General features: G+C 30.5%; 1 pseudogene across 1 annotated transcript; it reads left to right on the top strand.

Annotated features, from left to right (window-relative positions):
• The first annotated feature begins 1,475 nt into the window (after positions 1–1,475).
• Positions 1,476–12,416, top strand: LOC149518159 (putative disease resistance protein RGA1; annotated as a pseudogene). The gene is made up of 6 exons (XR_016343644.1): positions 1,476–4,023; positions 4,440–4,713; positions 5,331–5,333; positions 10,925–11,284; positions 11,712–11,756; positions 12,126–12,416. The product of XR_016343644.1 is annotated as a putative disease resistance protein RGA1 (transcript).
• Positions 12,417–16,292: the final 3,876 nt, after the last annotated feature.

Raw genomic sequence — 16,292 nt, forward strand, 5'->3', positions numbered from 1 at the left:
ATATGTCAGGCTTCTACGAATTGAGATTTATATATATATATATATATATATATATACTTTCTTATACTAAATCAAATATACACATCTTTATGTATGCACGTATGTATTTTTTATGCAAAATTAAATAGATTTTATTAGAACGAAAAGTTTACAAAATGTATGTATGTATATATGTATGTATATATGTATTTGGTACATTGGAGCAGACTAAGTCGGAAAAATTACACAAGATGTTAGTCAGCAAAATTACACAAGATGTTTCGTTATATATTAAACCTATAGGAATTGCATTTTAGCTGTATTTTTAATTCATTTAGTTTTAACCAATGCATGCAGCTCTCAAGATGGAAAATTCAGGGAAGGCGTATTGGGTATGGAAGGCTGGCAGTAAGCATTTTACGTTGTTTGATTTACAGTCTTTTTGCTGTTGTTAAGATGCCTTCAATTAAGGACTTTATGGAATATTATTGTTGTAATAAATGAATGTGATTTTAATTTGTATCAGATGTAATGTAATTAACAGTGCTATTCTGTAAGATTTTGTTGTGATATTATGTACCAGACATACTTAATTATGTGTTTGTTGTGTTATGACTAGTTTGTTTTAAATTGCTCTTAGTTTATCTGTATCCCACTGTGGGCTTTTTCTTGGTTTGCTTCAGATATCAAGTCTCTTGGTTTGATGTAACATTTGTTGCCTTGATGTTGCGTATTGATTGTAGTTCATGCTTGTAACGTTGTTTGACCCCATGTACCTAGAATATGTATTTGTTTGCGTAATCTACTTCAGCCATTCATTTCAGTGTTCTATATTCAGTTATTGTTTCATCGGGGTGAATGATATTATCTCATTTAGAAAGCACTGGTTCTAAGCAAAATCAGAACTTTACTTGGAGGTTGTTGCATAACAGTTTTTTTTTTTTGAAATTTTTCGACCGTTCCATAATAATTTTGAATCTCGATTAATTCAGAATCAAATTGAATCAAATCTCGTAAGTTCTTTCGAAATTATTTTTTTATTTACAAAACTCAAAAACTAAAATTTTACTTAAAGTTAACCATCCGTGCTGCATAACAGTTTAACTATAACAATCAATGCACCCCTAAGTCGTGTGCAAAGTCTTATAAAAGGTCACTTTTACTTGTTTTACACGACAGGGGAACGTGTGAAATAAAATAGATATTTATTTGAAAAATTTATCAATTATCAGTAAATTGAATAATTTGTTGCATCAAAGTGAAACTCTATGAGGTATTCATACAACACGATACTAATGATGATAAAAACATTTTTATATATTCTTTCTTCTCTCAATTTATTTGTTTTAAAAAATTCTAATTTTTGTATTTAATATTATAATTTTAATTTTTTATAATATTGAAGTATCATATTTTTTATTGTCAAAAAATAAATTTTAAGTATAAAGATAAAATAAAAGGTATTCAGAAATTTTGAAAAATATATATTTTGAAACGACTCAAAAATGAAAAAAAAATGGAAGAAATATTACCTATGTAAAAATATTCAATGTAAATAAGACCCAAAATAAAAATTTACATTATACCCATATTAAATAATTGAATTAAGTTTAAGACCACACTTAAAAATTCTTAATTGCAATAAAATTAAGTTCATTACCCATATTATTTCCACCATGTGATGCTTAAATCTAAATATGGAATCCATCAGTTGTTTAGTTTTCTATCAGTTCGGCTTTAAAAAAATTTTCAAGTAAAATGCATTTCGTTTCGTGTTCGTCGATACACTCACTGATTTTTTTTTTTTTTTGCGTGTCCGTGGGTGTCCCTCGTGTTACGATAGGGTGGATGCCGTGATTCCTGGAAAGCATCCATTTTTCATTGTGCAAACATTGAAAGCCTTTTTTTTTTTTTGTTCTTTTAGTGGTGATGTAGCTGATCATCAACCAAACCACAAGTATAAAAGTACTGATGGCTGCTAAAATAAAATATTTACTCTAAACTCACTTGTTTAATTTCCCGGAAACAAACTTCAATATAAATACTATACTCAATTGTCATTTACCTTTGATTACCTTTCCAGAGTTTAATTATGGCGGAATCATTTCTGGCCATCGTTGCAGAACAGATTTAGGAAAAGATAGTATCCCTAGCTGCCAGAGAAACTATTTCGCTTTGGAATGTCAGTAGTGATTTGAGAAGGCTTAAGGAAACCATGACCTACATAATGCTGTGCTGTTAGATGCTGAAAAACGGCAGCACCAGAACGTGACGTTGCGCCTTAGTTTGGGGAAGCTTAGAGACGTCTTATATGATGCTGAGGATGTGCTTGATGAATTCACGTGTGAAGCGCTGCGAAAGGAGTTGATCAATCGTGGAAGCGCCACCAACAAATTGGTACGATTACCTGCTCTCTCTATTCCATTTGCATTCCCTTTGAGGATGAGTCATAAAATCAAAAAGATCAATGAAAAGCTAGATGCGATGGCTAGTGATTTCAAAAAATTTAATCTTGGACTTGAAGAGAAAGTTGAGAACCGGCGTGTTATTCTCAGGGATACCCACTGCTTTGTGATACCTTCTAATGTGATAGGTCGCAATCGAGACAAAGAAAACATCATAGATCTTTTAGTCAAGCCAATCGATACTGAAAATATACCCGTCATCCCTATAGTTGGAATCGGAGGTTTAGGGAAGACCACGCTTGCTCAACTTGTGTACAACGATGAAAGGATCACTAGGGTCTTTCCCTTGAAAATATGGTTGTGTGTGTCAGATGAGTTTGATCTTGCTAGGTTGCTTTGTGATGTTATTTACTCCATTACGGGAGAAAGATGTGATGGTTTACCAGTTAATGCATTGCAAACTCATTTGCGAATGCTTTTAAATGGTAAAACTTTTTTACTCGTTTTAGATGATGTATGGAACGAAGATCATGTAAAATGGATGGAACTGAGAGATTTACTGATGACAATGGGTAACTTTCAACAAAGTAAAATCATTGTGACTACACGGAGTTCAAAAGTTGCTTCGATAGTGGGTACTATTGCTCCGTACAACTTGAAAGGTCTTAGTCACAAAGATTGTTTATCTTTGTTTGTAAAATGGGCATTTAGGGAAGGAGATGAGAAAGTATATCCAAACCTTATGAGAATTGGTGATGAAATTGTGAAAAAATGCAAAGGGGTTCCATTGGCGGTGAGAACTTTAGGGAGCTTGCTCTACTGAAAACTGAGCGACATGAATGGGAATTTATAAAAGATAACGACATATGGAAACTTGATCAAAATGAAAATGACATTCTACCTATGCTGAAATTGAGTTATAATCATTTGCCATCTCATTTGCAAAGGTGCCTAACTCGTTTGTCATTGTTTCCAAAGGATACTATTTATGATACTGATTATATCGTCCAATTCTGGATGGCCATTCGACTTACTGAAAGCCCCAAGCAAAACGAAGAGTGGGAAGATGTTGGGTTACGATATTTCAAAGAATTATGGTCGAGGGGTTTTGTCCAAGATGTCAAGGTTGAATATACATATTACACATTTAAAATCCGTGACCTAATACATGATCTCTTGTCAAATGTGTCACAAGATGACTTTTTAAAAATTTATCCTCATACAATAAATGCGGCTGATCATATTTGACATCTGTCATTTTTGGGTGATAATCCATTGAGAGCTCCACAGTCATTTTTGAAGAATTTAAAAGGTGTGCGGACATTGGTGATCCTACCTTCTTCAGGAAGAAATAGGATAATTGAGGAACATTTTGTAAATGCTTCCATCTTGAATTTCAAGTTCCTGCGGCTACTTGATCTCTCCTATTCATTTTTGGAAGTATTGCCCAATTCCGTTGGCACCTTGAAGCATTTAAGATATCTTGACTTATCCAGGTGTTATAGAATGAGCAAGCTTCCTCGTTCTATCTATAAGCTTCAAAGCTTGTTGACATTAAGATTGTTGGATATTGATTGCCAATTGCAACTGCCTCGCAATTTGCAAAGTTTGGTCAATCTCAGATTCCTAGATCTAATCGAGATTCTCATGGGAAATTAACACCCACACACAGCATTCATATACACAAAATAACAAGCTCAAATAAAAAATAAAAACATACAAATATATTTGGTTCGACCCAAATCAAAATGATTTACTCAAAACTCAATCAACTAACAATAAATTTTTACAACTATAAAACTTTTAGAATGAAAAAAATCTTTAAAAACTCTTTATTTGAAATTTAACCCAAAATTTAATTATACCATTTTAATAACCTACTTAATTATTCTTTTGGTGTCTAACTTCTAAGAGTCTCAAACCAAAACTAAAATATTTTATTTATAAGGATGAAATTTTTTATAACTTTATTAAGCTCTCAATATGGGATATAAGATAAATTCAAAACTCTTAAAATTTTTGATGTGTAATTATAAGATTCAAAGCAAATCCAAAGAGATACTACGCATATAAGTGAGATTCGACCAGGATGTTGGAGTTCTCTTCAGTTCTTGTACTGCTACGGATGTGAGTTGCAGGAATATTTGTTTGAAGGGATGCAACACCTGACATCACTTCGAAGTTTGACTATAAAATGTTGCTCTAAACTAGTCTCACTACCACGAAGTCTGAAATTTCTAACCAAGCTGGAATGTATTACTATAGTTGAATGCCCAATAATCAATTTACGCATGGAACTGGAAGAAAGAGAAGACTGGGACCTTCACCTGTGCCTTTAGCAATTGGAAATACGAGGTGCACCAAAGTTGGAGGATCTACCGCGATTGCTTCTTGATAGATCTGCTAGTGTCACAGGTCAAGACTTAAACTTTGAATTCGCGCAGTTTTGGGACCCGGGCATTCACCCTTTCGGCTTCCCGGACCAGCCTTTCCGCCACGGTTCACACCCTTGTGAGGTATTGTCCACTCTGATCCCCTGGCCTCACGATTTTGTTCTACAAAAGGCACCTCACAAGACGGAGGTGGTGTGAACCCTTATATACCCCAGCGACCCTCTTATTATGTTCGATGTGGGATTCAGGACTCTCCTTAGGTCCGTGACATTTAATGCCGGAAGGGTGAATGCCCGGGTCCCGGAGTCGCGTGAGTTCGGAGCTTAAGTCTCAACTCGTGACACTAGCACTTTGCAATTTATAAAAATTAACCGCTGTCCCAACTTTGAGATACTACCGGAATGGCTACAAAATCTGTCATCACTTCAAAAACTTGAGATTCTTGACTGCCCAAAATTATCCTCTCTTCCGGATGGTTTGGATCGCCTCACCTTGCTTACCCAACTACAGATTCGAAAATGTCCTACGTTGAGTGAAAAATATCAACCCGAAGTGGGTGCTGGTTGGTCCAAGATAGCACACATCCAAGAGGTTCATATTTAAGATCAGAAGATTTACCAGGTATGGTTCGTGGTACTTATTAATTTCTTTATCTTTTATCCCTTCATTGCTAGTTAAAATTGACCATATAAGTTCCTCTCTACGCATGTATTATGCATACAACATTTGCAAATTTTAATGATTTGTGCCTTTGGTCGCAGGTAAATTTTGAAGTCAATGCTTTGGTGAGAATAAAGGAGCGGCCTGTGAGACTTCAATCCACCCATTTCCATAAGATTCATTCGAACTTAGCTTTTTTTTTTTTTTTTTGGAACATTGCTTGGAATTACTTTGAGTTGTATTTTTAACTCATTTCATTTAGTTTTGAACTACTGCATGCAGCTCTCATGATGGATGATTGAGCCAAAGCCTGTCGGTATAAAGGCTAGCGCTAGCTGGAAGCTTTTTAGTTTTTACTTTCTTTGATTTAGAGTCTTTGTGCCAATGATTTGTTGGCTTCAATTATGGACTTTATGGAAATATACTATAAAATGTATGGCTGCGTATAACCAGAAAAATGATTACTTGAAATGCGTACCATTTTATATGTTTCAACTAGCAAAGCAAGTTGAGAATAAGAATATGTCATCTATCTATTATCTATCATAAAATGAAACTTCAACTAGAGATGCATAGTTGGGTGACACTATGGGTGGAGATTCATCATTTATTCAACCTTATGTCAATACTGACTTTTTGCAAAAAAAAAAAAAAAAATCTTGGAAGGAGAAAAAAAAAAACAGAAAGATTGAGTCTGAAAAAGAATGAACGGTGGAAAAACAAAGAAAACAACAATCAAAATTTACTAAAACTCAAATCGATCCAAAAATTCACGCATGCAGACATCACAACCTTTTCCAACGCCTATAACAAGCAAATCACATTTAAAGAAAAAAAGGGGGAAAAAAAGAGAACATCAGAAAAAAAAATTGAGAAAAAAAATTGTTTAGGTTGTTTTAAAGTTACAATGCCCACTTGGTACCTCTCTTGAATGGTTAGGTTCTGTTTTATATATAGCTAGCTGTTTCCTTCATGTTTCCTTTCCTTTGAAATGGGCATGGCAGACAAACCAAAAATGTCGTTTTCATTAAATAAAATGATAGTGTTATTGCATCTTTCATTAAATAAAATGATAGAGTTATTACACTATCATCACTCTGCGGTACATCTAAATCTAAGTCTAATACCATCATTGTGTTATTGTACCTTTCATTAGATGATGTACCTGCATTACTTGATGTAATCATCCTTGGAATTGACCCATTAATTATGAGTGTTCCCATATTTTTGTAATTAGCATAAAGAAGGATGATAACGGGTTAAATCAAAGTGAATTTTTATTTAATTTAATTTTAATTTAATTTTTTAATTTTAATATTCAATTTTAATTTTATTCGACATCAAAATATTATTTTATTCAATTTGATTAATATATTTATAAATTACGACGAATTTGTTTCGATTCAAAATTAATATAATAATTTAATTTAATACAATATTCATAAAATATTATTTTTAAATATAAATTATATCTTAGTTATATATAATATAAAATTTTTATTAAATCAATATCTTAAATTAAAATATTAAATAATTATTTTATTAACGTAATATATATAAACATAAAATTAAATAAATAATAAAAATATTTTTTTATATACACGCATCTAGTGGAGTTGGAACAACTTAAAATCCAACTTCAACTCAAACCCAATTTAAAGAAAAAAAAAAAAGGAAATCCAATCCACTTTCGATCTGATTTTTTTTTTTTAAAAATTTTATTTTATTTAAAATTAATTAAAATCTCTAAGATATAAATTATTTTATCACCTAAATATAATTTTATAAAATTTCTCGATGTTAAAGTATAAGGCTTATATCTTTTTATACACTCTGCTTCAGCTGTTTGTCGTGTTCTGATTCATTGATTAAACGATTATCTCATTCAAGTATCTCCATTTCGCATAAACTCATATATTATTGTCTATCGAGAAGGCCCATAAAAGGTGACTATAAGTTAAATCGCGATTTGAATTCGAAAGTATCCCTAGCGTAAATATACTTGGCATGAAAAATTGTGCAAACGCATTGAACACGCAATTGGATGTCCATCACGAAATCAATTTTTACTCGTTGAATTTTTTGGTTTTAGTGGATGAACACTCGATTGCATTTTTTTTTTTTTTTTTACCATTTTAATTGTATTGAAGAGACAAAAAAATATTTTTATAATTTAACCTTTTATTTTTTTTATTTAATATAATAAAAATACTATTTGATAAATTATTATTTTTATTAATTATCAATTATTTATTAATAAATTATTATTTGACATAAATTATTTGAATAAATTTATAATTATTTATTAATTTTATAAATTTTAAATTTTTAAAATTTTTTATTATATATAATTTTTAATTTAATATCTTATATGATTTTTTATTCTCACTATAACTTAATTTATCTTTAATATTTTTGTTTTATTCAAACACATATCTCACAACTAATTTTACTCTTATTATTATTATAATTATTTTTACATTTACACATTGAATTTTAAAATTATATATTATAATTTATATCAATAAAAAATAAAAAATATATTTTTTTAATTTCATTAAGCATATATATAATTATTAATAAAATTTTAAATTATATTATTTTTATATTTTTTTTGTCATATTATGATATATATTTTAAATTCATAGATCTAATCAAGAATATTTTTTGACCGTGTACATTTTTTTTTTTTGGCGTGTCTGTGGTGCACCACTCGTTTCTCGATTGTAGATGCCGTGCTTTCTCGGAAAGCACCCTTTTGCAAACATTGTATGCCCTTCTTTTTTTTTTTTTTTTTGTCTTTTTTTAATCTTTTGGTGGTGATGTGGCGGATCATAAACCAAACCACAAGTATAAAAGTAGTCTGGCTGTTAAAATAAAAGTACCGTCGGTTGTTAAAATAATTTTAAAATAAAAGTACTGTTAGCTGTTGAAATAAAATTTTTATTTTATTTTAAAATAAAGGAAGTGGTGGCCGCTGAAATAAAAGCTGTTCGGAAAATAAATAAATAAATAACTCTTTATTTTAAAACATTGAGAAAATAAAAAATGGAAGAAATATTATTCATTGTAAGAATATTCAATGTAAATAAGATCCAAAATAAAAATTTATATTATACCGATATTAAATAATTAAATTAAGTTAAAGTCCAAACTTGAAAATTCTTAATTGCAATAAAAGTTCATTACTCATTATTTTTAAAAAGAATATAAACAAGTTAAGTCAATATATTACAATACCCGAATTAGTTCAAAAATTAAATCAAGTTGATAGAATTTTATATATCAAGCTCAAACTAAAAGCTCGCTCTATAAAATTTATTACTTAATAAAAATTTATAAATTTGATCATATGTTTAAAGTAAAATTTAATTATTTGATTTAAAATTTAAACTAAACTTAAATCGATATTTTTTTTTATAAATAATGATATTTTAAAAATAATTTCGTAACAATATAACATACCCACCATCAAATTAAAAATTTTTCTAAACACTAAAAAAAAAAACACCCAAACAACCAAATCCAAGAATTTCTTAAAAAGTTCCAATTTAACTAATCAAGACAACAATAGCTCTCACTAAAACTATACTAAAATTGAAAACAAAAACAGCACTAAAGCAAACAGTATTGCCAGCATATATTATTCAAACAGTTTCTTTTTTTCTTTAAGTAGTTAAAGTAGAAATAAACAATATTCAGTAGCTATCTTTAGGCAAGGGCCATATCTAAAGGTTTAGCCTTTGATTTTTCTATGTAAATTGATGTTGATCGAAGGTAGGGATAAGCATGTGGATATAACTTACTCCATATGCAGACAGCTATGTTGAAATAAGGTATGAAGGAAGAGTGCTAGAAAGGAAAGGTGTGGTTGCTAAGATAAGATGGGAAAAGAGAGAGCAGAGGTGCCGCTGAAAAGGAGAGTGAGGGAAAGAAGAAATGAGACTGAGAAAAAGAGTTAAAATGTTTAGGGTTTTTTTATATATAGAAAGGTAAATTATAAATTTTTAATTGAAAAAATAAAAATATATATTTAATTAAAAAACTTGATGATATTCATAAAATTTTCAAATTAAATATTCAAATATTCAAATTTAATTCGTTCAATAAATTAAATTATTTGAATTCAAATTCTATTCAATAATAATTAAATTAAATTTTAATTTTAATTTAGTTAAATTCAAATAACTTTAGATGATAAGTGTATAACTTACGCTCTTAATTTTCAACAGCTGATGCTTAAATCTAAATATGGAATTCATGAGTTAGATTAGTTTTCTACCGGTTCGGCTTTAGAAAAGATTTTCAAGTAAAAAGCTTTTCATTTCGTGAGCATTTTACTTTTTTCCGTGCCATTGGTGTCCCACTAGTTACGAGAGAGTGGATGCCCCCTGGAAAGCATCATTATTCCTTGTGCCAACATTTGATGGTTTTTTACAGCTGGCTGCTAAAATAAAATATTTACTGTAAACTCACTTGTTTAGTTTCCCTGAAACAAACTTCATCATAAATACTATACTCAATCGTCCTTTACCTTTGATTGCCTCTTCAGAGTTTAATTATGGCGGAATCATTTCTGGCCCTTGTTGCAGAACAGCTTTTGGAGAAGATAGTCTCCCTGGCCGCCAAAGAAATTCTATCACTATGGAATGTCAGTAGTGATTTGAGAAGGTTTCAGGAAACCATGACCTACATCAAAGCTGTGCTGTTAGATGCTGAAAAACGGCAGCAGCAGAATGAGACGTTGCGCCTTAGTTTGGGGAAGCTTAGAAACGTCTTATATGATGCTGAGGATGTGCTTGATGAATTCAGGTGTGAAGCACTGCGAAAGGAGTTGATAAATCGTAGAAGCACCAAGGTACGATTCCCTTCCATCTCTATTCCATTTGCATTCCCTTTAAGGATGGATCATAAAATCAAAAAGATCAATGAAAGGCTAGATATGATTGCTAGTGATTTCAAAAGATTTAATCTTGGAGCTGTAGAGCAAGTTGAGAACCGGCGCATTAGTCTCAGGGATACCCATTCCTTCGTGATACCTTCTAACATGATTGGTCGAAATCAAGATAAAGAAAATATCATAAATCTTTTAATCCAGTCAAGCGAGGGTCAAAATAATATTCCCGTTATCCCTATAGTTGGAATAGGAGGTTTGGGGAAAACTACGCTTGCTCAGTTGGTGTTCAATGATGAAAGAATCACTCGGTGTTTTCCATTGCAATTATGGGTGTGTGTATCAGACTTGTTTGATGTCTCCAGGTTGCTTTGTGAGATTATTTACTACTTAAGTCGTGAAAGGTGTGATGGTTTACCAGTCAATGCACTGTTCACTCATCTGCAAAGTCTTATAAAGGTAAAAAATTTTTACTTGTTTTAGATGACGTGTGGAACGAAAATCGTGTTAAATGGTATGAATTGAAAGACATGTCGGTGAAATTGGATGATTTGCATCAAAGTAAGATCCTTGTAACCACACGGAGTTCAGAGCCTTCAGATGTTGATATTACGCGATGCACCAAACTTGGAGGATCTGCCTCGATTGCTTCTTGAGGGATCTGTTGGCTGTTTGCAGTTCATTGAAATCCAGCATTGCCGCAACTTTGAGATGCTACCAGAATGGCTAAAAAACCTCAATTCACTTCAAAGACTGGAGATTCTTAATTGTCCCAAATTATCCTCTCTTCCCGATGGAGTAGACCGTCTCACTGCACTTAGACAACTGAAGATCCAAAAATGTCCTACATTGTGTGAAAACTGTAAACCGGAAGCTGGCGCAGATTGGTCCAAGATATCACACATCCGGGAGGTTCATATTGAAGACCAAAAGATTATCAAGTCACCTTAGAGGTATTTATTTATTTAGCAATCTAATCTATCACTGTTCGATGTACTTCTTTATAATTCTGAAATACTATTTCTTTTTCTTTTCTCCTTTTCTGATCTCTCAGGGAAAAACTTAAAAAAAAAAAAAAGAGGAAATTTCTATTTTATGAATTTTTTATATTTTAGATTTGAAATTAAACACTCCAAAATTGCTGCTGAAAAAAATTCCCAAGTTCAGATGGAGCATTAATTATAGGATGGTCTTATTATTTAGTACTACTATATGTTCTTATGCATGACATTTTCATTTGCATTTCCTTTTAATTTCTAGAATTCAGATTAAACGTCCTCTAACTTCCAGTCAAAAATTAAAAAAAAAAAATGATCATATAATTTGCTCAATGTATACAACATTTGCAAATTTTAATAATTTGTATTTTTGATGTCACAGGTAAATTATGAACTGGATGCTTTGATGAAAATAAAGGAGTAGCAGGTGAAACTTCAACCCATCCATAGCATTCTACTATAATTAAAGTTCATCAGCAATATTTTATGAAAATTTCAATTCTTATGTATTATATATCAGAATTTTACGAATTGAGATTTATATATATATATATACATTTTTTATACTAAATCAAATATATAAATCTTTATGTATGCATGTATGTATTTTTTGTGCAAAATTAAATAGATTTTATTTGAATGAAAAAGTTACAAAATGTATGTATGTATGTCTTTGGTACATTGGAGCAGACTAAGTCTGCTAAATTACACAAGATGTTTCGTTATATATTAAACCTAATAGGAATTGCATTTCAGCTGTATTTTTAACTCATTTAGTTTTAACCACTGCATGCAGCTCTCATTATGGAAAATTCAGGGAAGGCGTGTTGGGTATGGAAGGCTGGCTGTAAGCTTTTTACTTTGTTTGATTTAGAGTCTATTTGCTGTTGTTAAGATGCCTTCAATTAAGGACTTTATGGAATATTAAGGACATTATTGAATATTATTGTTGTAATAAATGAATGTGATTTTAATTTGCATCAGATGTAATGTGATTAACAGTGCTATTCTGTAAGATTTGTTGTGATATTATGTACCAGACATACTTAATTATGTGTTTGTTGTGTTATGACTAGTTTGTTTTAAATTGCTCTTAATTTATCTGTATCCCATTGTGGGCTTTTTTCTTGGTTTGCTTCAGATATCAAGTCTCTTTGGTTTGATGTAACATTTGTTGCCTTGATGTTGCGGATTGATTGTAGTTCATGTTTGTAACATTGGTTGATCCCATGTACCTAGAATATTTATTTGTTTGCATAATCTACTTCAGCTATTCATTTCAGTGTTCTATATTCAGCTATTTTTTCCTTGGGGTGAATGATATTTTCTCATTTACAAAGCACTGGGTCTAAGCAAAATCAGAACTTTGCTTGGAGGTTGTTGCATAACAGTTTTAACTACAACAATCAATGCACCGTTGACTCATGTCCAAAAATCTTATAAAAGGTCACTTTTACTTGTTTTACACAACGGGGGAACGTCTGAAACAAAATGAATATTTACTTGAAAGATTTATCAATTATCAGTAAATTGAATGATTTGTTGTATCAAAGTGAAACTTTATGAGGAATTCACACAACATGATACTAATGATAATAAAAATATTTTTATATATTCTTTCTTCTCTCTATTTATTTGTTTTAAAAAATTCTAATTTATGTATTTAATATTATAATTTTAATTTTTTATAATATTGAAGTATCGTATTTTTTATTGTAAAAAAAAAAATTTAAGTATAAAGATAGAATAAAAAGTGTTCAAAAATTTTACAAAAAATATATTTTGAAACGACTTAAAAATGAAAAAAAAAATGGAAGAAATATTACCTATACAAAAATATTCAATGTAAATAAGACCCAAAAAAAAAATTTACATTATACCCATATTAAATAATTAAGTTAAGTTTAAGACCACGCTTAAAAATTATTAATTTCAATAAAATTAAGTTCATTACCCATATTATTTCCACCAGGTGTTGCTTAAATCTAAATATGGAATCTATTAGTTGTTTAGTTTTCTATCGGTTCAGCTTTAAAAAAGCGTCCATTGATATCCTCACTGTATCCAAGCGTGTCAAAAACGTATCTTGACCGTGTGCTTTTTTTTCTTTTTTTGCGTGTCCGTGGGTGTCCCTCGCGTAACGAGGGGGGTGGATGCCGTGCTTCCTGGAAAGCATCCATTATTCATCGTGCAAACATTGGATGCATTTTTTTTTTGTTCTTTCGGTTGTGGATGCATTTTTTTTTCTTTTTTGTTCTTTTGGTGGTGATGTAGCTGATCTCAATCGAACCACAAGCATAAAAGTACTGCTGGCTGATAAAATAAAATATTTATTATAAACTCACTGGTTTAATTTCTTTGAAATAAACTGTTGAGATAAGGTTTATATACTAGTAAAAAATTTTATATCACTAAAAAATTTTGAATTAAATGTCTTATATATATATAGTACTTAATAACTCAATAGATTAAGTTTTTTAGTTAAGGTGATATCCAAAATATATATATGAACTTTTTAGTGTACTCTAATTGGCTTCAAATGTGACTTATCTCTCCAACAATTGGTATTAGAGCTAAAGTCACAGATTTGAGTCTCAGTAGTGTTGCTAAAGAGATATTGTTGGCAGATCAGAGGTTCGCCACGTCCATCAATTCCATGCACTTGAATGCCAATGTTAAATGGTTAGACTTAGATGTAGGGAATATATGATATTATGCAGAAGTCAAACATCAAAGTGAGCGATGTATTAAGCCAACCTGGAGTGCAAGTTTGATGGGGCACTAAGATAACCTAAGTGGTAAAGTTAGGTGCTATGGCCTAGCTTAAAAAAGTGCACTAAAGATGTATGGTTGCTTGGCCCAAATGAGGTGTTGATAAAATTACTCGCACAGAAGAGTTGAAGTGAGACTTGATAAGAACTCATAAGTGAACGAAAAATATTATTGGGATAAAATTCACATGTAAGTAAAGAATCTTACATCATTAAAAAATCTGAATGAAATATCTTATAGATACATGAGAACTCAAGAACCTAATAGCTTAAGCTTTAGGCTCAAGTGGTGTTTAATATATATGTACAAGCTTTCTAGTATGTTCCTATAAGCTCTAAGTGTGACATATCTTCCTAACACAAATTTCATCATAAATGCTATACTCAATTTTTCTTTACCTTTGATTGCCTTTCTAGAATTTAATTATGGCAAAATTAGTTTTGGCCATCAATAAGAACAGTTTTAAGAGAATATAGTCTCCTTGGCTACCAAAGAAACTCTATCATTTTGGAATGTCAGTAGTGACTTGAGAAGGCTTAAAGAAACCATGACCTACATCAAAGCTATGCTGTTAGATGCTAAAAAATGACAACACTATAATGATGTTTGGAATATGTGGGGTACCAGCCCTATGTAATTAGTTTTGACCATTTAAAGGCCATGGGCTTTATGTATTTTAGGCTACTCAAAGAGAGCCCTAGGTAATAAAGAAAAGAGGGGCTACATTTTTTGGTAAGAAAAAAAGGGTGAGGCACCAAATAGAAAGAAGAAAAGCCAAAAAAATAAACAGAAAAGGGATAAAGGAGAGTTGTTGAATAAAAGTTGATCTGTGATCTGATTAAATTGAAACTTTATCAGAAGACTTATGATTCAGAGTTTTACATTTTGAATGGTGAAGATCGAATTTAAAGCTCTCTAGAAATAAATTCAGAGTGTATTTGTTGAGTTACCTATTTGGTGAGATTTGTCTAATTGTCTTTCTAGCTATAAGAGAATTTTATATATCCATTATTTGATAGTAAAAACTTTTCTAGTGGTTCGTGATTTTTTTTCTATATTGGAGGATTTTTCACGTAAATCTTGGTATGCTTTATTTTTTTTACATTGTTAATTATTTATTGTTGTCTATTGCTATAAGTTTATTATGATATATTGCTTTTGCATTATTGTATTTGTTGCTTTAGGTCCAACAAGTGGTATCAGAGTAAAGATTATTTTGAAACATCGATATAAAAGCAACACAGGACAAAAGTAAATTCTATTTGAGATCATAGAGGGTGATACAGATTCTATGATAAAATTAATAGCATTAAATTATTTAATTTGAAAGCCTATGATGAAAAATTATTTATACTGCAAAGATTTATATGAGCCAATATTAGGTGATTCGGTTAAACCAGCAGATATGAAAGATGAAAGTTGAAAGAAGCCAGATAAAAAGATACTGGTTACAATAAAAAATTGGATTGATATCAACGTGTTCCATCATGTAGCATAAGAAATAGATGCTTACACTATTTGAAAAAAATTGACATTGTATGAAAGAAAAATAAATATGAATAAAGTTATACTTATTAAAAAGCTAGTAACTTTACAGTACATGGATGAATGATCAATTACAAAACACTTGAGTAATTTTCGAGATATATTTAATTGGATGACTAATATGGAGCTTAAGATAAATAATGAAATGAATGTGTTATTTTTTTTAAGTTTATTACTAGATAGCTAAAATACTCTAGTTGTGACTGTTCTTAATTTAGCTTTTGATTACAATGTAATATTAAAGATGGTAAAGGGACAGTATGCTTAATGAAAAAGTAAGGTAAAAAGATTTAGACCCTAGGAATCAAGCTCATGTCACAAAGAACAAGGGTAGAAATATTAACAAAAGTCAGAACTTAAAAGGTCATAGTAAATCTAAACATAAATTCAAGTCCAGAAATAAAGTGAAGTGCTTTCATTATAATAAAATAGGTCATATAAAGTAATACTACAAAATCTTAAAGCAATAGTGAAAAGATGAGAAAGACAATAGTTCAGATGATGACAATATTGCATTAGTGAATTCAAATAATCATTCAATTACTTTAATTTGTACACATAATAATTATAATCATGTTGGTAATCCTAACATTAAGTGAATAGTTAACACAAGAATGACACATCATTGTGTTCCTAAGAAAAAATT

This window comes from Durio zibethinus, chromosome 7, assembly GCF_047325235.1.
Source record: "Durio zibethinus cultivar Kanyao isolate XHJ-2024 chromosome 7, ASM4732523v1, whole genome shotgun sequence".
Taxonomy (NCBI): domain Eukaryota; kingdom Viridiplantae; phylum Streptophyta; class Magnoliopsida; order Malvales; family Malvaceae; genus Durio; species Durio zibethinus.